Below are 13198 nucleotides of genomic sequence, written 5' to 3'. Positions count from 1 at the left end.
GTAACGTATTAACAAATGTTCAGTTATTGTATAACTGAACTATTATATACAGAAACAGAGTGCTTTACAGGCCACCGAAGATGGGTCTTAAATAAAAAGAAGTGAAATGCTTGGCATATTAAAAACCGCTTCCCACTTAGTTGCCTTAGATGAACCATATCCCAAGAATATTGAAGTAATGAGGGACGATGGAAAACATAAAGCATGATGATATACATAAAATTTAACAGGAAGTTGGGATCGATATGAGAGTGAAATAGAACAAAATATTCATGGAAACAGAACAAAGCATATAAAACCATGAACCACATGAATAAACAATAACGAGATTCTTTACTGTTACATATAGTATCTGAAAAGGAATGGATAACTTACTTTAAATGTTTATGGACTGATAATGAATAATCAGAAGCAACTACCAATACTAATGACTCTGTAAATCTACCAACAATCGAAGAATGGCAAAAACTGATCCAAGAACGAAAAGTCGCTCGACACTGTTAATGTAAACAAGGAGTTGATTAAATATCTGATCATTTAATGCATATGATTTTAGGTTTAAGTATGCACATGTAACATGTGAATGGAACGCAGCTTAGATATGCCCTATTACAAGAAGAAGATCACAATGGTAAACTGCCAAGAAATACGTGTACCAAATTCGTCCTACAAACTACATGCTCAAGCTACAAATGAGAGATGAAACGCAGATCGGAAGCATGTATGTCAGAGGTACAACACAGTTTCAGAAGAGTTGGAACTTGTTGTGATTATATTTCCACTTTGGCACTAGCAGCTGAGAAAAGAAGTTAATTCAGATTACCAACTTCCTACGATTCATCGAATATGAACTGGTGTTTGACAAGATAAAACGGAAAATACTATGAAAATAAGTACAAAAACGGGCGTTCAAGCACATCTGACAACAGCAATTCAATAATTATACAAAAATAATAAAACAAGGATCTGCACTGTAAAGAATGGGACAGAAACTACCGATGTTAGTCAATGAGTTAGACAAGGCTGCCATTTATCCCCCACACTTTTGTTCATATCGGCCATTACGTTCATTAATGATTGATTGTATGAAACGACACATTAAGAAAAGAGAATTTTAATACCTTGAAGCTGCTGTTTCTGATGACCAGCTTATAAAAGAGGAATATGAGGAAATGGCTCGAATTACAGTACTTGAGTCAAATTGCCACTAAATGTGGAATGGGAATGTCAACATATAAGACGAATGCGATGGCATTTCAAGGACTGACCCAATAGGGCAGAAAAATGTTATGCACGGACAAATAAATGAATATATTAGAAAGATTAAATATCTATCATGCAGTTTTAAATTTTCCGGGTCAGATGATGTTGTACTAAAACTGTCCAGATTCAGATGCAGCTGTGGAACCACACAACGTGAGTTAAAACATAACATACAGACAGAATATTAGTTAGGCTCTACAAAGTAATTGCCCTGTCTTTCGAATGTTGGAGCGCAACATCAAATCAGTTGCGATTAAACGAATCATCAGACACGAAGCTGCTGTTGACTGTAAGGAATATTCGTTATTGGGCCATAAAATAAACACCCCTATTAGATGTACTAAATGAAGTACCATTACTAATATAAGTGAAAAGTACAGACTGAAATCAAAAGACCTTTTTCGATCGGACATTTAATAACAGAATAATTACAGCTGTAATGCTATACAACTGTGTAGGAAAGAAAAACGTGGGACATCATCCAGCAGATGGGGTGAATAATACTGAGGCGGAACAGGGAGAACGCCTAATCCTTCAAGTCGATAATGATGATGCAAAAAAGAAGTTGGTAGGGGAAAGGATAGTGGAAGTACTCCGTCGTCACTGACATGACATGCAATTAGCGAAATTAGACTTTGAATCGCTCAGGCGACACACAATCGATATCTCATTACAGGTGTTGTCCCATGTAAGGACATTCGTTTACCATGTGATCATCAGCCTCTCTAGTGTTCGCCGAGGGAAAGCAATAGCTGAACCAGTAATGTTGTAGGTCGCTAACGAGTAGTTATATCAGGCATTTTATCTTTCTGATATACAAAGATATTAGTTACGTAATTAATGTGAGGGATACTGTGACAGTTACCTCTTGAAGTACGAAGTGCTTTAAGCCTGATTCGGTGTCTTATTGCCAAATGACACACAATTCGTATAGAGCAGTGGCAGAATCGTCATGATTCATCTTAGATATTCAAGGCCTTTAATGAGTAATCACAGCTTTTTCACCGCTGTTAGACCCTTACATATGGTGAGCCAGATATGTGGATTCTCGTCGCCCATTAGAAATGAAGGAAATATTACATCCAGTTTTAAAATATGGCACATCGCAACTATAGTGTGGTTAGCTGGCACTGTAGCCTGTGGCTCATACTGCAGCCATACTCAATCTTGCACTATCCCAGTACCAGACAGTTTTCCTACCTTAAAGATTCCTATGATGTTTGTCTCAGTCTTGCTTTGGTTGCAGTCCGCTGCAGTGTTAGCCACATGTCTTGTTACTGGAAACAAGTACTTATGTGGTATTGTTAATTTACTGGAAATGGTAGACAAAGTGCTAGCTCATAGCCAACGTAAAAGGAGCAAGGTATTTATTAGAACGCGAGTAGCAACGATTTTCCTTCTTGCTTACGTTTTTATGTTGTTTAGTATTTGCGTTATATACACTGCAGTTGACAGAACTGAAAAAACATGGAGAAGAAAAATTCTAAATTTCTTTGCTGTATACTCCGGCATTTGGCAGGTTCAGTTCTATGGAATAGTGATGGCAGTGCGAGACCGGATGGGCAGAGTCAACTCTCAGCTTCTGAAGAGTGTGCGGCCGCCTCTACACAGTGAGGCGGATCTGGAGGACGCGGTGACCTCCGGAGGGCAGCGGTGGGCTCCGGAGGGCGAACTGCGGCGGCTGCAGCGCGCCAGGCTGGCCCTGCACCGCGCCGCCCGCCTCTGCGGACAGCACTTTGGTCCGGCGGTGCTGCTGTCCGTGCTTAACACGATGATACAGATAGTCTACCTGACCTACGCACTTGTGCTAAAAGTCAAGCACTGGCGTTCGTGGGAAAAGGATGGGCATGGTGACGTACCAGTACTCAGTGCGCTACTGTTTTATTCCACCAGCTGCCTGTTGGCCACCTGTTGGATATGCTCTTCTGCAATAGATCGCGCTGGCACAGCAAAAATGTTACTGGAAAGAATTCAGACACTGTCACCGTCACTAGCGAATTATAACTACCTTCGTATGTCTGTGGAGAGGATGCGTTTTTCTGCTGTAGGTTTCTTTGACATTGATCTCGATCTATTTGTTGCCGCTTTTCGTGCAACCGTCACATATGTCATAATACTTGTCCAGTTTTACTCCTAATACCAAAAATTGTAAATATTTGTGAAAAATTTCTCTGCACGCCTCAAGTGAATTTTCAAACTGCTGTAAGCAAACTAGAGTTGGGCTAATATTTATAAATTTCATTATTCAATTATGGGAGTTAGCTGTTCTTCATTATCTCTCGTTCTTGACACTATTCCCAGCCTCCGATCTCTGTAAAAAATGAGTAGTTACTCATCTTACATTATTTTAATATTGTGCTTCAATTTCGGGGGCTTCTCCCTGTCATTTTATCACCATCATTTGCTAAAACATCTTTTTTGTAATCATCCTTGTGGAGCCTTTCGTCTGCAAGTTTTACTGTACTTAAACTATTTCTGTTTAGTGTTCCAACTCATGATAACCCTCACATGTACGAAACAGCATCCGCGCTCATATTGCCAAGTGTTTCTGACATACTGCTAAATCCATTATGTCCATTCTATACACATTTGACTCACCCATTCTACTAAACAAGCTGAGCAACCTTGTGTAAACTGAGTGAAAGCGAAGAGAATCTCAGTTCACAATATGGTACTCCTCGACAGATGTTATCTGGTCTATGGTGATTACATTCCGTGTGGTGGCCGAAAACACTTCCGGGCAAACAGATTGTGCAACACTGTCCAGCAGTCCCAGTGATTCATTGTGAGTGCCTGTTACACTTCCGCTGGTGGCGATAAATTGCGAAATCTCTTGGTGTTACTTCTGAGGAGTGTGCTGCGTGTATGAATAATGTTTTGCCCTCTTACCCTCCATTTTCATTGCCATAAAAACACAACTGAGAAACTACACTGCAGAAGGTCTTACCACTCTTACACATAACAACTACACACATTTAATACGCTATCAGTGGCAAAGGAAATGGATATCGCTCAGTATTTGTAATTTGTCTCACAAACAATAGTGAAAAATTAAACATATTATTCCAGTTGCCAAGAGGCCAGATATGTATACAGGTAAGTAAAATGCATTACAGTTACGAACCTCCTGAGACGAACTGATATGTTTCCAGCCACGAAAAAGCACTCTTCCTTTCCTTGAGCTAAGACGCAATTTAGTATTTAGCAAGCGTGTCCACACTAAACAGAGAATTATTAGTTTTGAAATAAGTGTATTCTTATCAATACAATTCTTTTCACGATTTACAAACATGAACTCACACCTGAATCTTTGATGGTAGTGTTATAGGGAAATTTGTATGCAATACAGGACTCAAATTTCGTTAAGCAAATCTCGCAACAAAAGACCTACGTGGAAAATTTTGGACGAAACTCTGTCCTAACATGTTTTATTAAGTTACTTCCTTCTGTTCATCGATGGTTTTGCTAACATAGTAGCCAGTTGATAGAATAGCCCAATTCCTGTACTTCTACAAATATGGTCTGTACTTCTAGGATAAAAACTAATATTATTCTCAAACCCTCAACACAAAATATGCGACTGTGTGAACATTACAGAAGTAGTAGAACATATTGTAAGTAGTAGTAGAGCGTATTATAAGCAGTAGTAGAGCATACTGTAAGCAGTAGTAGAGCATTTTGAATGTAATATGAAAATAGCTATGATATTAATGTTAAACTAATCTCTGATAATTACACTACCTTAAATCTTTGTAGTAATGTTGCTTTCTTTATTTACAGTTCTTATAAATGTTATAAATACATACAGAATATTTTAGTAAGCGCTTTGTGGTAATTGCGTCCCTGCTTTCCTGGCATACGACATAAAATTATAAACTTTAGTATCTCAGCAATGACTACGTAATATACTATTTACCACCATTAGGAAATGCAGCTATGCAGTTCAATAAAAGTACATACAGTTCTCTTGGACAAGATTTTTCACTAAGTAAGAAGTTATTTTTCGTGTATACAGTTACAGCTGAGCAGTCCATTACTAAAGTCAATCCTTGTAATCGCTTGTCACTTTTGTGTTTTCATGCATTGAAGTAGCCATGCTTGAGACTCGCCATTTACATGCCGTGTTATGCTTTATTACAGCTTATTCACACGATGGCTCTAAAGAAACACCCTTGTAAAAAACTTTTCTGAAAAAAAGAGCCTCCGCCATTTGAGAAGGTGTCTTTTGTGTACAAGCTGTAGAAAAAGCAACCTGAATGTTTAATGGCGCCTTCCTAATAGTCAAGTGGGTCATTCGTTCAGGCACTGGATTGTGTTAATTTTCAATGTCCACAATTCTGTAATTATTTCTGGGGCCACAATATCTATTTTCCTGTAGTTAATTATGAAGCCAGTGTCTAGTACATTGAAAAACCGCAACATATAGAAAGAAAGGAAAATCTAATAAAGAAGAATTATCCAGTGGGCGGGTATCACGTAAATCACTTGGGAGAAAGGTTTCCATCAAACATTTTCGAGATGACTACAGATAAGCACTGTCTCCAGTTTTTCCTACTCTCCTCCAGTAAAGTCTATATTTGCTCTTCTTGACACTCATTAGTTGCACTTGTAACAAGACTGTGATACTTTCAGTCAGTGAAACTGAACAAAGAGAATAACTTCTCTCATATAGACACTATAGAACCGATTTAAAAAATATTCAATCTGCTTGTTGGGTTCGTCTTATCACAGCTGCTAGCTGAAACAATAACGACGCCACAGAGTAGGTCATAGAGAGGAAGCAAATGGTGATGATGGTACAAGTTCTCTCTCTGTGCCCGTTCTGTACACCTCATATGTTTTTGTTATGAAGTCCGGGAGACTGCCGATGCTATACAGCAGTGTCTGTTCATGAATGTCAGAAACAAAGGAAAACATAATAACGATACCCATGCATATCTTGGCCACTCAAACATCTTACTGAACATTGTATTAATTACGTCGCTTCTAAGATAGTATTTTTTTAAAACTACATCTACATTGTGGTCCCCAGTTTGGAAGTTAAATCTATCTCTAATATAATTTCTACTGTACCACATTATAAGAGAGATTTCGTATTTCTAAACTTTTCATACCATTCAAAAATTTCTGTACTTCTTGTTCACGTAACTTATGGCGCAATGTCATCAGTGTATCTTATCACTGCTATTTTTTCACTGTTAATTTGCTACTCTTGAAAGTTTCTATAATTTCTGTCATTGTTTTTTTGATGTACAGCTTCAACAGTCTTACACACTGTTAATCCAACACAACCATCTTGGTCTTCCATTGTTCTTATTCCCTCTTATTTCTTGTACATACTGTACATTACCGACCTTTCCCTACAGTTTACTCCAGTTTTTCTCAGAATGTCAACATCTTTCACCATTTTACACTGTCGAAGGCTTTTGCCACGTCGACAAATGCTGTGAAAGTGTCCTGACTCTTCTTGATTCGTGCTACAGTTGTCAAGTGCAACGTCAGAACTGCCTCTTTCTGCCTTTGGCTTTAGTTAAGCCTGACTGATCGTCGTCTAGCGAAGCCCCAGTTTTCTTCTTCATTGCTTTATTACTAGGAAGTAGACACTGTTTGGAAGGAGAACTGTATCGATTTAAGGTGGAAACTGTGGTCAGAATAAGACTTTGTACCTTCTGTATAAGCTGGTACACAGCTAGAAAATATTCTACAGAATAATGTACCTCTTTCCATAAGATGTCATTCCTTTATGCCTAACAGTTAGGAGTTTTCCTTAATTTAACGTAACAAACAGAATCAAGTCCTTGAAGTTCCTGATGACTGGGATGCAGTTATTACTCCTTCTAAACAACATCCTGCGCTTTTCGGCATCTGCAAAGTAGATCAGTCATTGATACTCAGTATGACAGAAGCAGTTGATCACTGTACTAGACCTGCAAAATAAAAAAAATAAAAAGATAGCCTGTTATTTCTAAGTAGTGGCATCCAAGGGATACAGTATTGTGAGTGACCGTTAATCAGAAACTTGGAGCATGTTACCAGCTTGAAAATAAGTGAAGATTCCACATTAGTTGACTTTCAGTCAGATATGGATCCCTTCTTGATGTCAGTACTATGTTTACAGTTACTAACTGCTTGTGAAGACGAAGAAAATGAACCTAACTTAGATGTGAATGAATCTAACAATAGTAGAGGACACATGAATGCTTAAGTGTATTGCTCAATGAATCTTTAACATCACTTAAAATTTTATTCTGCAATGTATAGGCATACCATGAAGTTGATGATGTATAGTTTGTACAAACGTTGTATCACTCCTCAGACATAGCTAAACCTGTGTCAGATGGCACTGCACTTTGGAAACATTTTCTTTGCAGCTAAGCTGATATGTAAGCTAGTATAATTACATAGAAATGCTTTATTTATGCCCAGGAAGCAATATATATATATATATATATATATATATATATATATGTATGTATGTATGTATATATATATATATGTATACATAGGAATTATTTTGCCAATCTGTTTACAACTGCATAATATTTTCGAGTCACACTATCAATCACAAGCTTTCATAAGATTATTAAATTAATTAAATTACACACTTTAGTGAACATATATCATTATATTATTCATCCTATAAAGTTTTCAAGCTTTGATGGCCAAGAATTGATGTATATATATCAAGATATCAATTGTGATTATTTAAAGTAACATGCAGATGTATATGTGTCATACCACATACTACAAACATGTGTGATAACTATTATAACTTTGTTTTACTACATAATCCTGCATTTTCATGGTTCTGTAAGGTAGACACATAGATTCCTAAGATCTGTATGGTTTCTTATTGAGTAGGAATTGTAAATTAAGCTTAAGGTTAGCCATTAGAACGTATATAGAATACTTATAACCACTAGTACCAATACTAAAACACAGAAAATTTCAATGTTTTGTTTAAATAGTGAGTTTTGTCTAAGACATGCTTTTCTAATCAACTTTCAATTACTTTGTCTCCATGAATTTGTTATATCTTATTGTCTCTCACAAATGCTAGCATTTCATAGTGAATAATCTGTTTTATTTAATATCTAAAGTTCTACAAAAAAAGTCATATCCTAAATGAATCAGAGTTTTATTAAAGGCACCTATGTTCTCAGGATAAACCGCTAACGATGTAAGTATTTAGTGAGAAAATTATAGTGATTACTAAGAGCATTTCCTTACAAAAATATAATTTTCTAAAGTTACACTATCAATTATGAGCTCTTATAAAGTTATTTGGTGTATTTAAATTACACAGTAATTATTTAAATATTTATATTAATAGGCCTCCTCATTAGATAAGAAATGTTCAGTTTTGATGTTCAACAACTGATTTATCTTTTTTATTTCATCTCTTGTTATTCTAAAACTAATGCAAATATCCATGTGTCTTACAAAAAACCAAAATATTTTTTGATATTGAACACAAATTGGTTTTACCACATGATGTGACATTTTCTGGGATATTAAGGTAAACGTCTTAGATTTGTATGAATTTCTTACTAGATTGTAATTACATATCAAAGTCAAAGGAACCATTAGAACTTCTGTGTAACATGGAAGAATCCTAGTACCACTTCCAAAAGATAAAGCATTCCTTTGTTTTGTTTTGTTAAATGACTATTGTCTAATGCATTATGTCACAGACATCTCTCATAAGCAAAAACACAGGCTCAATCACACAAGATACACAGTGAAATAAGTAATTATCCATTACATAACGAAAATTATATTTCTGCATATGATTCATTAATAAGGTTGAATTGTTTTGAAAAATAATTATAATTACGTTTTATATGCGTCTATTAACTGCTTGATTTGCTTTGATTTTTATTTGGTTCCATACAATTACATTTTTTTGACAAAGATAGTAGCGTAATGTTGGACAAGTCAATGAATGCAATGTCATATGGACAAAAAAAGAAGAAAAACAAAGCTACTGTAAAGAATATAAATACAAGATATACAATACTATATTCAAGGTTTCAAAAAAAAAAAAGAAAAGGAAAAAGTACAGCATATTACAATGTTCATACAAAATATACAGTATGATATACACTTGAATACAAATTACATCACTTGTAATAAAATACATCTTATATTAATCTTATAGCTCTAAGAATTCATTTAAATTGAATGTAGTATCATTTATGAAGAACTGTTTCAGTTTCCTCTTGAATACATGAGGGTCACCAATGTCCATTTTTATATTCAGTAAGAGTTTGTGGGAAATTCTTATGCTGCCCTGGATAACTATATTTTATACTACATTGAGAGTAGCTAAGTCACTGGAAGTCTTTGTTTGTGCCTTGTGCTAAGTTTCTGAATGTCACATTTGCTTTGGAAAACATTTTTGTGGTTGATTATGAATACTGTTAAGGTATGGTTGCACCAACTTTTCATTGTCACTATCATAAGTCTTTTGAATAGGTACACACAGGAAGCCTGATGTGAATCACCACCAATCAAGTTCACAGCCCATTTTTCTATACTGCTAACTTTTTCCACTTTTGCAGCAACTACCCAGAATATTATACCATGTAAGATAAGAGATTTAATATATGCAAAATAATATAAGATTATTGTTTCTCTGTCAATATAGAGCGAAATAGTTCTTAGTACGAACCATGCTGGACTTAGTTTCTTGAGCAGTTAATCAATATGTTCATTCCATCTTAAATTATTATCTATTTGTGTACCTAGAAATCTCATATGTGGAACTTCATTAATTTTCTGGCAGTTTGTATCCATTCCAAATCCTAAAAACTTGTTATCTGCTGTTTGAAACAGCATTGCATTTGTCTTTGAGTGGTTGAATAATAGACTACTTGCTGTGAAACATTTTTGTATTTTTTATGCTATTTTTTCAGTTGTAATCTGCATCAAGGATTTCACACCCTTAATAATGATACTAGTATCATCAGCAAACATTACTGTCTTTGCATTGAAATTCACTGATGCTGGAAGATCACTAATGTTCACTAATAAGATCCATGGTCCAAGAATCGAGCTTTGGGAACATCTTAATTAATATTACCCTATCTGGTTTTATTGTTTCACCTGCATCTGTTAGAGAATCTTTGTTCCCTGTTACATAAGTATGGTTTAGCCAAGGTAATGGTTGGTTTTTGTACTAATGCCTTATGTTTTACGTAGTTGGAAACTTTTATGAGATCAGTGAGCATCAGTACAAGATATCTTGTACAGTTCAGTTCATCTGGAATATCTTTCGTAAGACTGAATATAATCCCCTCTGTGGGAAGGCCTTTGCAAAAGCCAAACTGAGAGATAGTCATTGAGCCATTTTGTGTTAGCTGTTTGTATAGCCTCTTGTAAATTGCCCTCTCACATACTTTTAAAAGATTTAACAGCAGAGAGAAGGGCTGATAAATATTAAATATCCCTCATCGTTTTTGTTTATTGATGTCACTGTAACATGTTTAATCTATTAGTAAATACTGATGTTTTTGTACACTCTGTACACAAATAGCACAATATGTTGCTGATTATGTCACTGCCAAATTTTAATGCACTCATTGATATTCCATCATACCCTGAAGAGTTGGTGGTTTTCAGGGATGTCATGGTTTCTACAATTCCAATGGGTGTTGTGGTTATGAAGTGCTGTTATCATTGGTGTATTTTAGGTAATATTAAGTAGTTTTATGGCTTCTTAGGAAGGATGAGTGCTTTTTGTTCTTATGGTTTTAGCTACAGAGAGGAAACACTTATTGAGTTCTAAGGGCTACCCTTTTCATATTACCATGATCTGTCCCAATTTTTATGCGCTGTGCTACTCCTTTTGATATTTTTTCACTGTCTGTTTCCGATTTGATGATTTTCCATATAGTTTTTGATTCATTGTTTTACCTCTTAATTTTTTGTACATAATGTATGTTTTTGATCTCTTCCTGATTACACAATTTAATATTTTACAATATCTCTTACAGCTTTTTTTCACTACTGTGTGTGCTGTTCTTCTGTTCTCAGTAAATTTTTCTTTTTATTGTACACAAGGTTATCCATTCCTTCTGTCACTTACTTTTAACTCAATTTTATTTTCTCTTTGGGAAAGTTGGCTTCAAAGTGTTTGAGAAAAAGGCTTAAAAATAAGCTAAATTTCTTATCCATAATATCTTCATTCTAGACCTTTCCCATAACTTCCTGTTGGAAATTATTTCTGAAAATATTGGTTTATTTGGTGTTTATTATTTTTTGATGCATAGTTTCAATGTGTACACTAACTGTTCCTGTACTGCAGAGTTTTATGTTCGGTATTTCACTTTCATGATCAGGTAGCCCATTTACTACAGCCCATATTTTTAAACTGTAATATTCTGTGGGTCCAGGAAAACAGTATCGATTGCCGTCTAGCTGCAGTCATCTAACATTATGGGAATGAGATCACTGAGTGAAAGTTAAAGGAAGGCGTCAATGCTCTGATAGTCTGTGGTTACTATTGGTTGGTGGAAAGTCAATGTTAGAATCCCCACATAAAATAATCCTATTGCTGCTCTTGTAAAGTTTTGTAAGGGCACTTTATAACTGAAAAAGAAACTTTGGGGTATTTCCTACTGGTGCCCTGAGGATAGTTTTAACTATGATGAACTGTTTTTCTACTTCTAGTTTGGCTACACAGCATAGGAAATCTTTTTCAATGCCATATTGATTTAAATGTACAGCTTGAGATCTAAAAGTACTGTGAACAAAATTTGCAAAACCTCCTTCTTTTAATTTAGTTCTATAGTATTTAGACTTATTTCTGTAATTTTCTAATTACATCTGCTCGATTTCTGCTCCTCCTACATGATGTTCTGTTAAACAAAGTACATCAACAGTTGCTTCACCTAAACCTCTTGTGCCTTGAATCTAAAGCAACAGCTCTTCATTTTCGTTTAACAGCCTCCTTATACTGTGATGGAATATTTTAAGTAATAGCGATTATCAGAGTGTGTACTTCTGATTTTGGCATCTGAGATATTATTATCAACTAGAGCTACTTTTATAATGCGTTTTTCTTTTATTCTAAAAAGGGTCTATAGTGAATATTAGAAACTATTAGGATTGGCTTGTTTCTCTGTTTAAATGTAAGCCATGGCATGTGTGATGATACCAGCTTATCAACATTGCATTAACTATTTCATTGTTTTACTGGGCTGGTTTCCACAAAGCTCTAGTGAGCTCCTCAACATATTTCACATAATGTTTCGTTAATGGCCTATCCAGACGCTGGAAAAGTGAAACTACCTTCTCATTGGTGCATGTTGTTTTCTCAGCAGTGTTAGAGGTATCTCCCCCGGCTCTGTAGCTGTGGTTGTAATCTCAACTATTCCCAGCACCATCTATTATAATTATATGGTCCTTTTTTTATCAAGATACTTCCCCAAGAAGTATGTATCACTCGTAACATAAGTGAGTCAAGAATTTGGCTTAATTATATCACTAACATGATGGTTTTTACCTAGTGATTCTTGAAATAATTCTGAAATGCCTCTGTATGACTGCTGCTAATTTCTTACCAATAACACTGAAATAGAGAAGACTCTGATTAATGTGTAATTGTCTCATAGCAGTATTAATAATAGCCTAGAAAATAATGCTGAAAAATTTCAAATATTGCTTCTTCATCAATTCCGAGAAAAGGGATGCAACAGATAGTGTTGAACTTTATCAATATCTTTCTAAGGAAATTGTTTCTATATTTTACTTTGTGATAAATATATAATCTAACTTTTCTTACTATGCCTTTCAGTAATACATAGAATTTGTTACATGTAAGAAAAACGTTTTGATATTCCCATTTATGGTTAACTGCTTTCTGTTCACAAATTTTGTCTGAAAACTGTTAATATTTATGTTTCTGTATGAAAACGAGCACAATATTTTG

Source organism: Schistocerca serialis, chromosome 1, assembly GCF_023864345.2.
Source record: "Schistocerca serialis cubense isolate TAMUIC-IGC-003099 chromosome 1, iqSchSeri2.2, whole genome shotgun sequence".
Lineage (NCBI taxonomy): Eukaryota > Metazoa > Arthropoda > Insecta > Orthoptera > Acrididae > Schistocerca > Schistocerca serialis.
The sequence above is the reverse complement of the archived record's forward strand: the minus strand, read 5'-3'. Positions refer to the sequence as shown.